The 19,434-nt window shown below is 37.7% G+C and overlaps 3 long non-coding RNA genes across 3 annotated transcripts in view; 1 reads left to right on the forward strand and 2 right to left on the reverse strand.

Moving 5' to 3' along the window:
• Nucleotides 1-19,434, reverse strand: part of LOC141378508 (uncharacterized) — an 842,893-nt gene that overhangs the window by 502,348 nt on the left and 321,111 nt on the right. The gene's annotated exons all lie outside the window — the stretch shown is intronic.
• On the reverse strand, nt 12,320-16,763 carry LOC147839891 (uncharacterized). The gene is made up of 3 exons (XR_015513013.1): nt 16,527-16,763; nt 15,895-16,201; nt 12,320-15,234 (listed from the first exon to the last, which is right to left on the reverse strand). It is a non-coding gene; the product is annotated as an uncharacterized LOC147839891 (long non-coding RNA).
• LOC147839892 (uncharacterized) lies at nt 13,961-18,407 on the forward strand. The gene is made up of 3 exons (XR_015513035.1): nt 13,961-14,084; nt 14,207-15,386; nt 15,881-18,407. It is a non-coding gene; the product is annotated as an uncharacterized LOC147839892 (long non-coding RNA).

Raw genomic sequence — 19,434 nt, forward strand, 5'->3', positions numbered from 1 at the left:
AACAGACAGATCTGAACTCATAATGGCATGTTTCTAAAATAAAATAGACAGAAAAAAGAATAAAATCTGGCACATTTCCTATATAATCCATACAAAAAGCAACAAAAAAGTCAATATAACTGTATTGTACTTATAAAATAGTGATCTATACTGCTGTTTACCCTGATCTGCCCTTTACACACAATTAAAAGTGTGTGTTGTGGCCGCTAATGACAGTCCATTAAATACAGTTTTGAGGTTCAGACTGAAAAGAAGAAAATATTGCAAAATAAAGCAGTTTTTAACATATATTTAGTCACTGAAAATAATAAATGAACAAAAATTTATTATTTATTATTTTTTTGCTGGTGATTACTGAAGAGCAGCCTCATGAAATCAGTGTTGAGACCACAGAAACGGACATAGTCGAATCAAACAATTCATTATAATGACACCAGACGAAATTAAAAGAAAAATATAATTCAATGTAAGTAAATATACCTGAATCTTCTCATTAAGTCAACTATGCAACACAGGCTCATTCTGAAAACGTAGCCCTATATACATTTCTGAAGAGCGCAAATTATGTAGCCAGAAGTACGTATGGCTGCGTTTCATCTTTAAAATGAATGCTACGGGGTGGTGTGACGCCATCAAAGTGAAGACCGGGGGGGTGGAATGGTGGTGGTGGTTATACATTGCAGGCTAAAGTGAAGACCTAGTTTTGGGGGGGGGTCGCTGAGAAAAATGGTGATCGGGGGGTGGGGGATGTGATAAAAGAACACTGATGGGGGGTTGGTAGATTGGCGTGGCCCCTTGATAATGTCTCTGGGGCCCCTTTCATTGTATGGGCCCTTGGAATCGTCCTAACTTCCCCCCCTTATGTTATGGACGGCTTTCCCACTGTTACTAGTTTGCCCAGTGGCTCGCCATGTACACCAGCGGGCTTGAGACGCAGAGCGGAGTTGACCGCGATGACATGGTTCGAGTCTGGAAAAGAATGGTTCCAGAAAGCAGGTAAGAAAAAAAACAGAAGCCAAAGGATTAAAATAAACAAGCAAATAACAGGGTGAGAATGTGGTAAAACCTGATAACATGGTAAAAATCAGGCCAGGACTTTTCTTTTTCTGGATTGCATTAGAAAACACTATCGGTTGGATTTAGGAAAGTGGATGGGCGGGTCAATCAGTGCTTTAGAAAACACTATCGGTTGGGTTTAGGGAAAGAGGAAGAAGGGTCAGTCGATTGGTTAGTCATTTACTCAGTCGGTCAGTCATTCAGTCAGACAGCGGTCTCTGGTGGATTTACATGAGAAGAGCAGGAGTAAATGGACTCTGGTGGATTCGCTAAAACAAAAACTGCAAAAAAAAAAACAAAAAAAAAACGAAGCTCCTGGGACGTATTTGGCGCTCTCCAGAAATGTATATGGAGGTACGTAATAAGAATGATCCTGGGTTGAAACTATGGCACATCCATGCAGAATTACTCAGCCAATTCTCATTTCTCTATCCTTTTCTGGCCCTCTTATTATGTATATATGTATATTTAAAAATATAAAATCGTAAAAGCTACTGAAACAGACAACTTTTAGCTTCATATCAAATGGAAACAGTCAGATATCTAAAGCATAATATATTTTTTTTTTTCCGTATTTAGACAGCACGTCACACAAAATTAGAAAATTAACGTTTACCTACAGCTCTTAAATCCATGTTAACATTCCAATAAACACATTTAACATTAATACAATCCATAGTTCCGATTAAAAATAAACTATTATCAGTCTTAATTAAAAAAACATACTACTTTTTCAATATAAACCCTGACCAGATGACCAACCGCTAAACTAGCTTTCAAGTAAGAGAATTTCTTTACAAACACATTTATGGGTGAAACATTACATTCCCCATTATTTATTGAGGATTTGGATGTCAGATTTTGTTTTTGTACGTTGGTACTTTTGCTTCGGGTCACCCTGTGCTTTGTTAATAAATGGTTTAAGGGGAAAAATGTATTTGAGTTATGTTTGGTCTCATAAAAGTGATAATGCTCTGTCCTTACTGAAAATTTCATTTGGAAGAAATTTACTAACAAGCTAGAAATCAAATAGAAAATTCATTAAAATGACTTATAATAATAATAATAATAATAATATTATTATCAATAAATATTCTAGGTTCAAAACATGTTCTACTGACAGTTCTGGAGAATTATTAGAAAATGATCTGAACTCAGGACAATGTCGTGCTACTGTATGTTCATTACTAATAACTAAAATAAGAGTGTTTACATGACAACAGTGTATGTTTTAAATAATTTTGCATACACAGGCCGGGTAATCAGGTAATTGCTCCTAAACTAGAAAAAATATATTTTAAATAATATGTAAGAAAATATATATTTAATTAATTTTAAAATTAATTGAATTAATGAATTTACAAAATCTAATATATTACCGCATCATTCACGTCAAATTCACTTTACTATAGGGTATATGCCGAAGCATGCTAATGGGACTTTTAATTTGCCAGTAACCTGGGTTAAGTGCTTCCGGCGAACTGTATGCCAATGCAAAATTGGCGCGTTTAAGGTCTGTTTTCTTTAAAAATCAGCGATCTCCACTGGCTGAGTGATATCCGATATAAAGTGGGTCTCAGATTGTACAAGAAACACTGCATTAAATTACATTTCCCCCACCATGTCTTTGTAATATGAGCATTTATTTTACCACAGTATATTCAATGAAGCTTCTGCGCTAGCCTGCCGATTCTGACAGGCGCGTGTGAGCAAACGGCTTTTTCTCTCGTTTTATGCTTGAGCAACTAAATTAATGCCAAAGTTTATTTAACTAAATGTATTTTAATGACATTACAACATCGATGCTGTAAAAGGAACCGTAAAAAATGGAAAAAAACTCACAATAACAGGTCACCAGAAGTTTATCAGTAGCTCGGCATATACCCTATACACGCGGATTTGTGTCATGGGCAGGGCTTCTGTCTGCCTGGTGACTGTAGCTTTGTTGCTGAATGGCTAACATGAATTTTATTGAGAAATTAACTGTTTATGTGCTTTATGAAGGCTGAAAAATAGCATCGATTCATTTGGTGAACGAGTCCACTGGATCCTTTCAGAGGTGCACCCAGCCTGTGAGTTCATTAACTCCTCCACAAAATTAACCTGGATGATGGAGGCTTTCAGCGGTGCTTCCGACTGAGCCAAGCCCTGTTCGATCAACTGTTGTCCAGTATCGGCTGGAGAATTTTTCCCCGGGTCACCAACAACAGGCATTACGTCATAATCACGCCCCTACAAGAGAAAGCTCCTGATTGGTTAATGCAGCGCGAATGTCCGCGGAAGTTCAGATTTTTGAATTTGAGTAACATGCACGAAATGCGCGTTAAGCGTGTCAATCGCACAAAATGCTCAACTCTCACGAACGAAGCAGCACTATTCGCTCCGCCTCATTATCGCGCATATCGCGCCGCAGGATGTCTATTCTAGGGATGGGAAGATTAATCGATATGCGGTCATGCGCGTGCACGATGCGAGTGCATCGGTAGAGCAGCAGAGGATGAATGAAATTTTGGAAGCAAATCGAGATGCATCGGTTTTTGCGAGATGCATCGGTTTTTCCAAGATACAACTTATATTTTTAACATAGAATGTATTTTTTATTTATTAACAAGTGTTGTTAACCTGTTTTTGGCGCATAATTTAATCGACCTACATAAAGTATGCCTTAGCAACGGATTTGCGGATGTGTACACTTACACTAGAACTCAGTGTATCAGGTGTGCGGATGAAGCTAGTGGTGCGCCCTCAGAAAGAGAAGCAAAACAAACATTTTATTCCCCACTGAGTTTTAAATCTAAAGTATGGCAACATTTAAGGATGGACGACATGACAGGACAGATGCAATTTGCAAAATGTGCCGCGCATCTGTAAAATACACGAGTAGTACGACTAATCTGAAATCTCACTTGAAGTGGCGCCACGGTGTTGTTGTGGAAGCATCTTCCAGTGTTTCTGCATCCCTGGCTTTCTGTACAGCTTCAACCGTAGCTACCAGCTCCAAAAGTGGTGAGAAAAGCATTGAAAGTTTTCTCCATGCACAACAGTTCTGCTCGCTCTACGCCAATAACGAATGCTATTGCATTGTTTATCTGCAAAGATATTCAGCCTAGTGTCACGGAGAACGAAGGTTTTAAACACCTCCTCCTGTTAATTTTTATTTAATTATAATAATAATAATAATACTATTAATAATAATAATGATAAAAATAATGGGTTTCACGGTGGCACAGTGGGTAGTTTGACCACCTCACAGCAAGAAGATTGCTGGTTTGTTATATTTTTATTAGCCTGTTGTTTACAGTGACAGTGATGTTTCAATGCAGCATAACACTGCTAGTTCACGACCTTAAGTTTTGAATATTCAGTGGCACAATATATCTTTGTAAAACTTGTTTTCATAGTTGAAAAGTTTATGTTGAAAGAGTGCAAATATATATATTTTAATATATTGCACTTATACATTCTGTTTATCTTGAAAATACTTAAATAATATGTGCTATATGTTCTAAAATGGCCCTCTACTGTAAACTGACACTCTGGCTCTGAGAGAAGAGCCAGTTTGTAAAAAAAGTCTTGGTTTTGCTTTGTTAATAAATAATCAAACTCATTCAATGGCACAGCATCCTCTTCGCATCGTATTGCATCGCAATATGTCACAAATGTATCGCTATTATATCGGATCGTATTCTTTGTATCGAGATGTGTATCGGATCGGCATTATAGCTTAGATGCCCAACCCTAGTCTATTCGCATCTTAGCATTAACTTAACATGACAAATATTGCAGCTGTTGGACAACAGCCACTTTTGAGGCTTTTTTTTAGGTAAGAATGTAGTTGTTTAGATTGCAACTATGCAGTTTATTTATAAGGACAGTGCCTATTTTAAAATATTCATATTTTCGAAGATTCAGCACATCGGCGGCCATCAGCTTGTAATACTGAGTCGAGCAAAGACGGTTAACGTTTCGCCACAAGACAGAGACCTCATAACAAGTTCTTAGGGGAGAAAAACTCAGCCTAAATTTAAAATTACAGCTGTTTAAATCATTACAGAACAGGTGAGTGACATTCTAAGTTGATCTCTCTCTTCTTTTATGTTGTAGTACAGTATTTATATCATAGTAATCTGCTAGTGTTTGCTTTGCTCTGGCTTTTTCGAGATTAATTATTGTGATCTCCTGATTGCAACAAAGAAATTTTGGAAATCTCAGTAGACTGATGCCATTTCATGTCGTTCAGCCGTAAAATCTTAACATGTAAGCAAAATCACCTGTTTTGTCATCACTTTAGACATTACGCTAGAGAATCATTCATATACTAGCTTATAGATTAATGAAAGCAATGATGAAAGGAATCAGATGTATAGAGAAACGTTTTCTGTTTGTTTTTCAAAACCATTCACTGTCATTATAAACCTAGGAAAGCTCATGATAGAGGATATTATATTTAATACAAAACTAATGAGTTCAAATCATTTTCTTTAATTGACAGAAAATGCCACACAAACTGTCCATATAGAAATTAACCTGTTTTGAGCCCAGAAAGCTTTCTTAACATTCAGCTGAAGGCAAAATTATTAGCCATACTCCAACTTTTTTTCTATACATATATATATATATATATATATATATATATATATATATATATATATATATATATATATATATATATATATATATATATATATATATATCCCAAATAGTGTTTAATAGAACAAAGACATTTTGGTAACACTTTACTTGAAGGGGGTGATGGGGTTTGTGGTCTGGGCGGTGGATCGGTAAGTGAAGAGGGTAGAGCATGCCAAATTCCCGATACACCCTATTGCCAGTCCGCCCCTACATGTCAAGATTACAAAGGATTTAGGACTGTCTTGTGAACACCCCTTTCAAGTAAAGTGTTACCAACATTTAATTTCCACGAATAAACTAAATTGGCTCTAGTGTGTGTGTGTGTGTGTGTGTGAATAAGTGTGTATGGATGTTTCCCAGTACTGGGTTGCATCTGGAAGGGTATCTGCTGTGTAAAGCATGTGCTGGATAAAGGCTGATTTATACTTCTGCATCAAACGCTGGCGTATGCTACGGCGCTGACGCATAGCCCTTTGCCGTGGCCGTCGGTGTCGCTGACGTGCAACTCTCAAAATTTGTAGCTACACGTCGCAACGACACGTAGCGCAAGCTCTGTGATTGGTCAGCTTGGTTGCGCTGACGAGTCTGGGCGGGACTGAGAGCCGCGCGAATGTTGCAAGCCTGATGGAGCGATTGTTTACAAATGTGGAGTCCCGCGAAGGAGCTCCTGATGGAAAGTTTTGTTTTGTGTTTACCTCATAGTTAAAGTTGTTGCACGTCCGCCGGTTCCTGCCTCAAAATGAGCGAGTTTGAGCCACTTGTACATCCCGGAAGTGTTCAGGAAAAGCAAAACAGCATTGAAGGAACTCGACACAGAGACACATTAACACCCCTCTGCCAACTAGCGTTTCGGAAGTGTTAATGCAGACCAACAGAGCCAGCGCGCAGAAGTATAAATGCACAGCTACGCGCGTTGCATGCGCCGTGGGTCACGCCGGTCACTTGACGCAGAAGTATAAACCAGGCTTAAGTTGGCAGTCCATTCCACTGTGGCGACCCCTGATGAATAAAGTGACTTAGCTAAAGGAAAATGAATGAATAAATGAAATCTGCACAAATTTAAAAATAATATGACAGGAGGGCTAATCATTTTGCCTTCAACTGTATATACTGTGACTCAATTCTCAAACGCATTACAAAATCAAAGATGCAATAAACTCAAAGCATCAAAACTAACATTCCCTGCACGTTTTACCAGCCGGTTTGGAGTTCAGATGTGCTTGACTTTCAGTACAGACTGATACAGAAACACACGAAACATTCAATTTCACATTCCACAAGGATGCAAATAGCAAAAACTATGATTCATAAACACATACAACAGAGATGTTCATTAACACATCACACACTTTAGACCTCAGACAGTTCCTGCTCCGGACGACTACATTGTGTTGCATGAAATTCAACTCTTTTTATATTACATCATGAAGTAGGTGGAGATTTTACACGGCGATAACGTGTAAAAAAAACACAATCCACGTCTCGCCAAAAAACCTGAATAGTTGCTTGAGGCCATAGGAAAGCTGAAACACTTGATATTCAATATCCAAACAATAACCTGTAGTTATTTAATCGCTACAAACACAATTTATAATTCACGCAAGTCCCAATAAAAGTCAAAGGCTACCGTGAAACGTTCATGCACTATTGCACATCACACTTTTGTCTTTTGAGGGCAATCAATTATTTAAATGACTAAATAAATCAAACATTCATCATATTTCAACATCATAGGAATCTACAGCAACTCATATTTTCAAATCTACAGCAGAAACCCATTATTGTGCAGTTCTTACACTCAAATAAAGAAAGATTTTGTTGCTTGTTCGAACTACTTATTTAAAATGAGCTGAAAGAACAACATTTTTTGAGATATTTTAAGACAACTTAATTGTTTTAAATACTTTATATAAATTTGTTCTGTTAATTTAATCGAATGTGTTTAAAAAACATGAATGATTTATGTATAATTTTTTGGCAAATAAAAATCTGTAGTAACAAACATAGTGTTTAGTTAACGCATTTCATTTAACACTGACATGAGTAACAAAACCTATGAAATATTGAACATACAAATCTGCAATATGTTCCTTTAGTTTAGACAATACATATTGCACTGTACTTCTCAGCATATATATATATATATATATATATATATATATATAACAGACGCCAGCTAGTAAAGTGCTCTAGAGACAGACACTAGAGGCCATGGTCTTTAACCTTCTTGTTAGAGCAACCACCTTCCATGCAAAGAATGGCCTGTTTGATCCCAGCTCAGACCGGGTGGGGTGCAGTAGGACCAGTGGGTAACACTTGGGGGCTCGTCCGGGATAAGAGTGAGGTTTAGGGTGTTAGGTGTAATAGACACCAGCTGGCAAAGCGCTATGCAGGTAAACCTCACTCCTCTGAACGGTTTTCTGATAACAGACACTAGAGGCCATGGTCTTTAGCCTCCTTGTTAGAGCAACCAACTTACATGCAAAGAATTGCCGGTTCGATCCCAGCTCAGGCTGGGTTGGGTGCAATAAGACCAGTGGTTTAGGTTTACCGAGGTTTAGGTTGGTGAGTGTAACAGTCGCCAGCTAGCAAAGTGCTATGAAGGTAAACCTCACTGCTCTTACTTCTTAAGGTGATCTTGAGACAGACACTAGAGGCCATGGTCTTTGGCCTTCTTTTTAGAGCAACCGACTCTCATGCAAAGAATCACCGGTTCAATCCCAGCTCAGACCGGGTTGGGTGCAATAGGACCGGCGGGTTACACGTGGGGGCTCGTCCGGGATGGGAGTAAGGTTTAGAGTGGTGAGTGTAACAGATGCCAGCTAGCGAAGTGCTTCGCAGGTAAACCTCACTCCTATGACCTCTAAAGGTGCTCTGGTGAAAGACGCTAGAGGCCATGGTCTTTAGCCTCCTTGTTAGAGCAACCGACTCCCATGCAATGAATTGCCGGTTTGATTCCAGCTCAAAGCAGGTTTGGTATAGTAGGACTGGTGAGTTATACGTGGGGGGCTCGTCCGGGATGGGAGTGAGGTTTAAGGTGGTGAGTGTAACAGATGCCAGCTAGTGAGTGCTGTACAGGTAAACCCCACTTCTCTGACCTCTAAAGGTGCTCTGATGACAGATAATAGAGGCCATCGTATTTCGCCTCCTTGTTAGAGCAACCGACTCCCATGCAAAGAATCACTGGTTCAATCCCAGCTCAGACCAGGTTGGATGCAATACAACCAGTGGTTTAGGTTTACTGAGGTTTAGGGTGGTGAGTGTAACAGACAGCTAGCAAAGTGCTAAGCAGGTAAACCTCACTCCTCTGACCTCTAAAGGTGCTCTAGTGTCAGACGCTAAAGGCCATGGTCTTAAGCCTCCTTGTTAGAGCAACCGACTCCCATGCAAAGAATCGCCGGTTCGATCCCAGCTCAGACTGGGTTGGGTGTAGTAGGACCGGTGAAATACACGTTGGGGGCTCGTCTGAGATGGGAGTGAGGTTTAGGGGGTGAGCGTAACAGATGCCAGCCAGCGAAGTGCTATGTAAGCAAACCTCATTCCTCTGACCTCTAAAGGTGCTCTGGTGACACACTAGAGGCCATGGTCTTAAGCCTCCTAGTTGGAGCAACTGACTCCCATACAACGAATCACTGGTTCAATCCCAGCTCAGAATGGGTTGGGTGCAGTAGGATTGGTGGGTTACACTTGGGGACTCATCCGGGATGGGAGTAAGGTTTAGGGTGGTAAGTCTAACAGAGTCAGCTAGCAAAGTGTTACCCAGGTAAACCTCCCTTCTCTGACCTCTAAAGGTGCTCTGATGAAAGACGCTAGAGGCCATGGTCTTTAGCCTTCTTGTCAGAGCAACCAACTGCCAGTTGAACTCTGTATACAGAGTACAGTAGGACCGGTGGGTTGCATATAATAATTATACGCTATCATATAACAAGTTATTTACTTATTTTTCTGCAAATAAATCGTATATGGGATCAAATAAAAGTGACATTCCTTCTCAAAGCAACTTTACTACTGTTTGGATACCAAAGAATACGTTCTTGCATTGGACATGATCAGCAGAAGACATTATGTTCAACAATAAGAGAATAATCTGAAAGGGTATTATTGAAAACAACTTTGGTTTGTGAAAGGAATCTACAGCCACCGGATGTGAAATCGAGGGTTTCATAACATTACCAGAGGAGTTACATATCTAGATCAATGCTTGAACTTATACTGAATCTAGTAATATACATAACAGCTTAGATTGCACTGGATTTTCCGCAGATTGACTGTCAATAATATAAAATAATAGGTTTGTTTGCTAGTAAATCTAAACACAATCAAACCAGATAAAGAGATATGCTATAGCATTTGAGCTTTTTGTTCTCTTCAAAACTGTAACTCTTCCACCAGTCATGCGTTTAAGGCCTTAAGGGGATCATATTGTGCTTTTTACAAGGTGTAATATCACTCTCAACTGTCTCCACAATAAGTCTGTGAAGTTTCGGCTCAAAATACCTCACAGATCATTTATTATGTTATACTGAAAAGGTCCCTTTATGTGTGGAAAGACACACTGTTTTGTTATGCAAATGAGCTGCCCCGCCTCCTTTCCTTATAAGGCCAGTGCATTTACAGCTTGTGCCTCAGTTATTCAGGTAACAACAAACAAAACATCAGCGCGTTTTAAAGCATTGTCAGTTACACACAGTGGTGTGAAAAAGTAGTGTGCCCCCTTACTGATTTCTTTATATTTGTTTAGCATGTTTGTCATGCTTTAATGTTTTAGATCATCAAACTAATTTAAATATCAGTTAAAGAAAACAAGTAAACACATGAGGGTTTTTATTATTACGGGAAAAGAAAATACAAACTGCATAGCCCTGTGTGAAAAAATGTGTTTGCCTCGTAAACCCAATAACCAGTTGGTCCACCCTTAGCAGCAACAACTACAATCAAGCATTTTCCATAATTTGTAATAAGTCTGTTACATTGCAGTGGAGGAAATCTGGCCCGCTCATCTTTGCAGATTTGTTGTAATTCAGCCACACTGCAGGGTTATCCAGCATGAACCACCTTTTTAAGGTCATGCCACAGCATCTTAATTGGATTCAGCTCAGGTCTTTGACTAGGCCAGTCCAATGTCTTCATTTTGTTTTTCTTCAGAGGTGGACTTGCTGGTGTGATTTGGATCATTGTCCTGCTGCAGAACTCAAGTTTGCTTCAGCTTGAGCTCACTATTTCATAAAGGAAATTCTTCTTCAGGATATTTTGGCACAGAGCAGAATTCATGGTTCCATTTATCATATTTTTCACACAGGGGTATGTATTTCTTGTATTTTGTTTTCTCTTAATAATAAAAATAATTTCAAAACTGCATGATATGTTTACTTGTGTTATTTTTTATTCATTTGTAAATTTGTTCGATGATTTGAAACATTCAAGATCATTTGAAACACAAACTTGCAAAAAAAAAAAAAAATCAGTAAGGGGGCAAACGTTTTTCACACCACTGTATATTATATACATTCTTTCAGAGCGCACAAACATGCAGAGGTGGAAAGTAACATTACATTTACTCATGTTACTGTACTTAAGTAGTTTTTTTGAGAATTTGTACTTTTTAGAGTTTAAAGTCTGTAATTTTACTTTTACTTAAGTATGATTTGCCTAAAGTATTGTACTTGGCTACATTTTAAATCCGTTACTGAGTAAAAAATAAATATATAAAGTAATGTAACAGAAAAAAAAACATGCCAGGAAACCACGTCACAGCAGCAGCAGAGTGAGAAAAAAAAATCTGCAGTTAAAATAGTTTGTCTATTTACTGTTGCTGCTGTTGGATATATGGCATTTGAAAACAGACATACTCTTGAAAATTGAGTCATACCTCTGTTGTTATTTTAGTTAAAGTAACCTAAAAGTAATACAATAGTAGTGTAACACATATCTGAGACATTATTATATAAATTACAGTCAGTAGTAATATAATTATTTCAGTTTGGAAGTAACTTGCCCAACTGTGTTCGTAACATTGCTAATGTTCGTTAGCACCAGGAATTAAATATTAAAGGGGACTTGGAGCAAAATTGTCCAGGCACAATTGTGGTGACATGGTGGCGCAGTAGGTAGTGCTGCCGCCTCACAGCAATAAGGTTGCTGGGTCGCTGGTTTGAACCTCGACTCATTTGGTGTTTCTGTATGGAGTTTGCATGTTCTCCCTGCGTTCACGTGGGTTTCCTCTGGATGCTCCGGTTTCCCCCACAGTCCAAAGACATGCGGTACAGGTGAATTGGGTAGGCTAAATTGTCCGTAGTGTATAAGTAGTACCATGTGTGGATGTTTCCCAGAAATGGGTTGTGGCTGGAAGGTCATCCGCTGCGTAAAAATGTGCTGGATAAGTTGGTGATTCATTCCGCTGTGGTGACCCCAGATTAATAAAGGGACTAAGCCGACAAGAAAATGAATGAATGTATTTTTTTGTTATTGGTATTTAATTTTTAAAGTTAATTGAACTAATGAAGATTTATATCCGCTTGTCCCTTTTGAGAAATATTTACTATTTACTCATGAGTACATTTTTAATGAGTAAGTTTTTACTTTTACTTGATTCACAGACATGTAACTTTACTTTTACTTAAGTATTTTTTTTGGAAGTAACAGTACTTACACTGTAAAAAATGGCCGTGATTTCAACGATAAAAAACTAAAAATGCTACAGTACAAAAATGAATTCCCTGCATGGCACATAACTTTTTATGCATTTGTTTGACATTAATATGGATCTTTTTAGTTGTTTCCCCAATCAGTTATGTTCATTAGAGATTTATGTTACATCTAATGTTGATTAACAATGTTTATTTCATGACTTTAATTTTATGCGTGTTACCACACTGGTGTTTAGTAGCTGTGTGAATGACACTGAGCACCTTCTATATGCTGATACTCTTTTCTGCTTGTGGGAAAAGTCGATTGTGATGAGCAATGGCTCATTATGTAACTTCCTCATCACCACCAGCATGTGGGTGTGTTAACGTGTCTAACTGTGTAACAAAAGATGTGTAGATATTGATCATTCAGAATACAGACATATTACCTCTATAAATTAATAAAATACGGTAATTATCCATAAAAATGAAAAATTACTTTTACGGTTTGTGCCGTGTTTTTATCAGTAAAATACTGGCAACCACAGCTGCCGTTTTCTTACCGTAAATTTTACGGATTTACTTTTTACAGTGTATACTTGAGTAGAAGATTTTATTGCTCTTTCCACCTCTGCAAACATGAAATGCGCATACAAGATGGCACGTCATGAGTATTAAAGGAAATTTTCTTGGATATTAACAGGAAAGAATAGCATTTACCGATACAGGGTAGAACTCCATTTGGAGTAATCTTGTGCTTTGTACCTTTGCAGATCTTCTTCATCCTCAAATATTGTAAACTAAAGGAAATTGAAAGCATAAAAAGCATAATAGGACCCCTTTTAAAAATCAGTGTTCAAATAGACTTGACAGCACGTCCGAATGTCAACAAACAAACAAGAAATGCTAATGAACACGAGAACAAAAGATTAAAATACTAAACAATAAACATTTCAGATACTTTAAGTTGCATAGACTGGAATTGAGGAACTGTATTGTGAATTTGTGATAGTACTCAGAAATAAAGGTACGCGAGCTGTCACTGGGGTGGTACCTTTTCAAAGGGTCCATATTATTACCTCAAAAGTATATATTAGTACCTAAAAATTTTAAGAGGAACACTTTTGTACATTTTAGGTACTAATATATACCCTTGAGGCATTAATACGGACCTTTTAGGTACAAATTTGTAACTTTTAAAAAGGTACCACACAGTGACATATCAGGTACCTTAGTATCTGTTTAGGAATATTTACTGTGGTTATCCAGTTGAGATTTAAACCTGTTCCTCTCACAAAACAGCGTCAGCTTATTTACACATTTTAGTTGAACATATTAGTGTGGGGGGAAAAAAAGTAAAACATTTCATCCTCTAATATTTCAGTGCCAAGGAGACTTTAAAAGGAATCGAAAACACCTACTCTAACTGCTAATGTAGCATTACAGGGTCACCAGAAACATTCTATACATAAGCAACACTGTAATGTCAATATCATATTCATCAAGCAGTTCCCACGAAAACAAAACAACCTAGATAAAAACGTGTTCATCTGTACATACAATACAACAAATATGCATTTCTATTGTACATCATAAAGTATTTACAAGCTCTGTCATATATATATATATATTCTTTTTTTTTTTTTGGATGAACAGTCTGATACACAGATCAGTACAAGGTAAGGCTTTACAAGATCAAATCTATACATAATATACAAAACATGGTTCAGTTTTAGCACCTTGAAGATATATTAAACACACTGGTGAGCAGTACTGGACATCACATACAAAAACGAACATTAGGCCAAACGTTGGACTAAAAGAAAAACATGTTTATTGTGTTATTTTTTTATAAGGCCGATGTCTAGTACTGCTTCACCGCCATCTGTGAGCCGTCTGGTCCAATGCAGTCAAATCCAAAAGCGTCCGCTAAATCATGGCAACGCTGGAATGTTTACGTCATCATTCTTTTGTGTTGCTATGTTACATGTTTCTATGTACAGTCCCATTCACTGCATTGGCACGTTTGGAGACAAAAGAAAGAAAGAAATATACTGGCATTGTTGTTTGCTGAACTGGTTGCCTTGGCGGTTTGAAGCACCGACGTTATAAGGCACCACAGGGTAACATAAATGGGTGGAAAATGGAGTAATGGCTAATGAAAATCCGTAATGACATCATAACAGATGCCATCTTACAGAAAATCCTATCAAATCTTAAAAATAAAGGTCCTTTTTTGGTTCAGTGAAAAACACTGGTATTTTTCGTTCAGGAGTTATGCTTTTGTTGACAGGGAAACAAAAAAAAGTCAATTATAGATTTGTCTTTCAACTTCCCTCAACACAGGATCATTGGAAATACTAATTTCACCTTACATTTTTGCTAAACGAAAAGTACTTAAACATGCATTCAGATGAAAGCTACGAGGCTCCTATTCACACTAATGATATTGACAAATAGCGGATTATTTTCACACAGTTTTTTGTAAAACATCGAACAAATGCAGAGCACTCCTGTTCGAGTCTGATGAAGCACGCTTCCACAAAAGAATAAATCAAGGTAAAACTATGTGGCCGCAGTGCACTTTTCTCTTATGTTTGGGCATTTGAAAACATTATTAGATAGGTTAAGCAAAAGGGTCAGTGATTTGCTGGACTAGGGGATCTGTATGACAAGCCCCGACTACTTGTGGATGTATAAATGGAGGAAATGAATCTGAAACGTACAACAAAATATACTCTAAGTATTTCAGATCCGCAAATGTAGACAGCGCCCTCTAGTGGATTTGTTATATGAAAGGTGCAATGAAACCTACCCTAAGTATTTCAGATTTGCAAAAATGCAGACAGCGCCCTCTAGTGGATTTCTCATCTGAAAGATGCAATGAAGCCTACCCTAAGTTACGTATTTCAGATTTGCTCTAATGTAAACAGGGCCCTCTTGTAGATATGTCATCTGAAAGGTGCAATGAAACCTACCCTAAGTAACGTATTTTAGAATTGCAAAATTGTAGACAGCCACATCTAGTGGATTAGTCATCTGAAATGTGCAATGAAACCTACCCTAAGTAACGTATTTCAAATATACAAAAATGCAGACAGCGTCCTCCAGTGGATTTCTCATCTGAAATGTGCAATGAAGCCTAACCTAAGTAACCTATTTCAAATTTGCTAAATTGTAGACAGCACCATCTAATGGATTTGTCATTTGAAACGAGCAATGAAGCCTATCCTAAGTAACGTATTTCAGATCTATGAAATTGTAGACAGCGCCACTTAGTGGATTTCCTATCTGAAAGGTGCAATAAAACCTACCCTAAGTATTTTGCATTTGCAAAATGTAGACAGCGCCCTCTAGTGGATTTCTCATCTGAAATGTGCAATAAAACCTACCCTAATCAAATTATTTCAAATTTATAAATATGCAGACAGCGCCCTTTAGTGGATTTCTTATCTGAAAGGTGCAATGAAACCTACCCTAAGTAACGTATTTCAAATTTATAAATATGCAGACAGCGCCCTCTAGTGGATTTCTAATCTGAAAGGTGCAAGAAAACCTACCCTAAGTATTTCGGCATTGCAAAAATGTAGACAGCGCCCTCTAGTGAATTTCTCATCTGAAATGTGTAATGAAACCTACCCTAAGTAACGTATTTCAAATATATAAAAATGCAGACAGCGTCCTCCAGTGGATTTCTCATCTGAAATGTGCAATGAAGCCTAACCTAAGTAACCTATTTCAAATTTGCTAAATTGTAGACAGCACCATCTAATGGATTTGTCATTTGAAACGAGCAATGAAGCCTATCCTAAGTAACGTATTTCAGATCTATGAAATTGTAGACAGCGCCACTTAGTGGATTTCCTATCTGAAAGGTGCAATAAAACCTACCCTAAGTATTTTGCATTTGCAAAATGTAGACAGCGCCCTCTAGTGGATTTCTCATCTGAAATGTGCAATAAAACCTACCCTAATCAAATTATTTCAAATTTATAAATATGCAGACAGCGCCCTTAAGTGGATTTCTTATCTGAAAGGTGCAATGAAACCTACCCTAAGTAACGTATTTTAAATTTATAAATATGCAGACAGCGCCCTTTAGTGGATTTCTAATCTGAAAGGTGCAAGGAAACCTACCCTAAGCATTTCGGATTTGCAAAAATGTAGACAGCGCCCTCTAGTGAATTTCTCATCTGAAATGTGCAATGAAACCTACCCTAAGTAACGTATTTCAAATATATAAAAATGCAGACAGCGTCCTCCACTGGATTTCTCATCTGAAATGTGCAATGAAACCTACCCTAAGAAACCTCTTCTAAATTTGCTCAATTGTAGACAGCGCCATGTAATGGATTTGTCATTTGAAACGAGCAATGAAGCCTACCCCGAATAAAGTATTTCAGATTTGCACAAATGTAGACAGCGCCCTCAAGTGGATTTGTCATTTGATAGTTTTAACGAAATGTACACGAAGCAACATTTTACGTTTCGCAAAAATTAGGGCTGAGGTACATATTTCCAATGAGACTTTTTTTTTTGCATTTAATCATCTCAAAATTTCAAATAAATGTTTCTGAAAATAAACTTAAAAATAAACAACAATATTAATGCTCCATATATAAATTATGGACCATTGAAAAAAAGCAAGTGCAATTTCATTCTCAATAAATGATTAAAAGTTAAATAATTCTGCAATGACTAAAAACAACACCAGAGTGTCACCGAACCAACAAATACACCTTTATTTTTAAGAGTGTAAGCTCTAGCGCACTAATACTATATACACATCTATATGATTAACTGAACACATACTGTCAATTTTCTGTTCATACTGTATCAAGGAAGCCCTTGCTTTCTCTGACGACAGCTGATGAATATGTTCAATCTGACATATTCAAGTCTGTCAGAGGAAAATCAAATGCCTGAGTAAGCAAACAAACAAAAAAAAACTAATTCTGATTTCACACACATCACGTCAAGTAGGGTTCAACAGTAATATTTGAGGTCTTCTCATCGCGTTGTTTCAAAGCACAGTCCTCAGCAGTGGAAGCTAAACCTTAAACTCAACAAATGATCAATGCACTGGAACATTCACTGCTTGGTCAGAAGGAGAACTGATCACAGTGTTTGAGCGCCCGCAAAGACGCCGACAGATGCCCGATATTCACAGCACAGATGTGCATGAGGGGAGATGCACCAATACGACACATCTAGAAAGCCATAAAAACACTCTGGCAGAACAATAACAACAAAACAATTATAATAATAATAAGTAGGGATGTTCCGATACCCTTTTTCCCTTTCTGATTCCGATACCTGAGCTCATGGTATCGGCCGATACCAAGTACTGAACCGATACTTGAGTGTGTATCTGTAGAAACAGTTGTGTATACTACTACTACAGTGAACTAGAGTAATATCATTATCAGACATTCAACAGTAATTCAATTTCTTCTGACTTTGGGTTTGCAGTCTTAGGCCCAATCCCAATTCTATTTTTGTACCCCTACCCCTTGGCCCTTACAACCGAGGGTAAAGGGGAAGGGCTTCAAAATTTACCCCTAAGAATTGGGACAGAACTTTAATCGAAGCTAGCGGGCATATGTCTTATTTAAAAAGATGGTATTGGATCAGTTTTAAATACTTGTCAATACCAGAATTTTTGCAGTATCGGTAAGTATTTCCGATAGTATCGGTATCGAAACAACCCTAAAACTAATGGCATGATGGAAAGATGCAGGTTCTCCAGCAAACAACAGTGATCCAGAAGGCTGTGGATGAATGAAATCAAATAACATGAAATGAACAACTACTAGAAGACTTGTATTAGCAGGGAAATCTAAAACGTGAATATCTGCACCAGAATACACCTGAGCCACACTTTAAATATGTGAGGGAAGGGCTAGCAGCAACCAGGGGAAACAAGAGCTTTGAGAAAAATCCAAGCAGAATGTTTGAGGGGGGGAAAACACGCCAATTAGTGTTTATTCTGGAGCTCTTTTTCCAGCCTGGCAAGAACCCTTTTCACCTGCTGGATGCACCTGTATGGCATCTGGTTGTTGGATTAAAGCAGGCACGTTGTGTTATATGTGATCTCCTGATGTGGTGCACCAAGCCTGCGCTGCTTCGGGGTCGCTCATATTGATGATACTGATGGATTTGTGTGAAAAGCAAAGGCCATGAGATTGGAGACCAAAGTCATTTTTGTTTTAAGCGGCCTGTGCAAATCCTCCTTGAAAATAAAAACGCATGCAACATAATTCAAGATCATGTGACTTACTACATGAAATGGCATTGTATAATAACAACAACAACAATAATATTAATACTAATATTAATAATGATTATTTAAGTTGTAAAGTGCCTTTAAAACGTAATTCTCAAAGTGCTTTACACTTACAAAAACACTAGGATAGCAAAAAAAATACGTATACACTGTAAAACCCAACAGTCAACTTTATCAAATGAATTGAGTGTCGTTAACGCAAAATTTACTGAAAGTTAACTCTACTCATTTGAAAAGAGTTCTGAACTCAGTGTTAAAGGTAATGAGTTAAATAAATACCTCATTACTTCAACTTAAATGGAGTAAGTTCACAGTACTCATTTACATTAGTTTTTAACTCAAATGATTTGTTGCAATTTATTTCCTCAAACAATTTGAGTTGCATTAACTTACTGGGTTTTACAGTACTCATTTGGTTTGAGTTCTCTTCACCTATTGGGTTTTACTGTGCTTAAATTGCTTCGTTTACTCAAATGGATTAAGTTCACAGCACTCATTAGGATTCGTTTTTAAACTTAAATGGTTTGAGTTATTTTAATTTTTTGAGTTTTACATTGAGTATATACCCCTAAAGGTGCTCTAGTGACCAACTCCAGCAAGGTCATGATTTCTAGCCTCCTTGTTAGAGCATCCAACTCCCATACAAAGAATCACCGATTCAATCCCAGCTCAGAACAGGATGTGTGCAGTAGGACCGGTGAGTTACTAGTGGGGGCTCATCCGGGATGGAAGTAAGTAAGCATACTTTAAAAGACTCTGCATGCCTAATAATAAACAGGAGTGAGTTCCAGTATTTTTACCCTAACCCTAACATTTTTCATTCATAAAATGCTA

The sequence above is a fragment of the Danio rerio genome, chromosome 17 (assembly GCF_052040795.2).
Source record: "Danio rerio strain M-AB ecotype USA chromosome 17, GRCz13ab, whole genome shotgun sequence".
Taxonomy (NCBI): domain Eukaryota; kingdom Metazoa; phylum Chordata; class Actinopteri; order Cypriniformes; family Danionidae; genus Danio; species Danio rerio.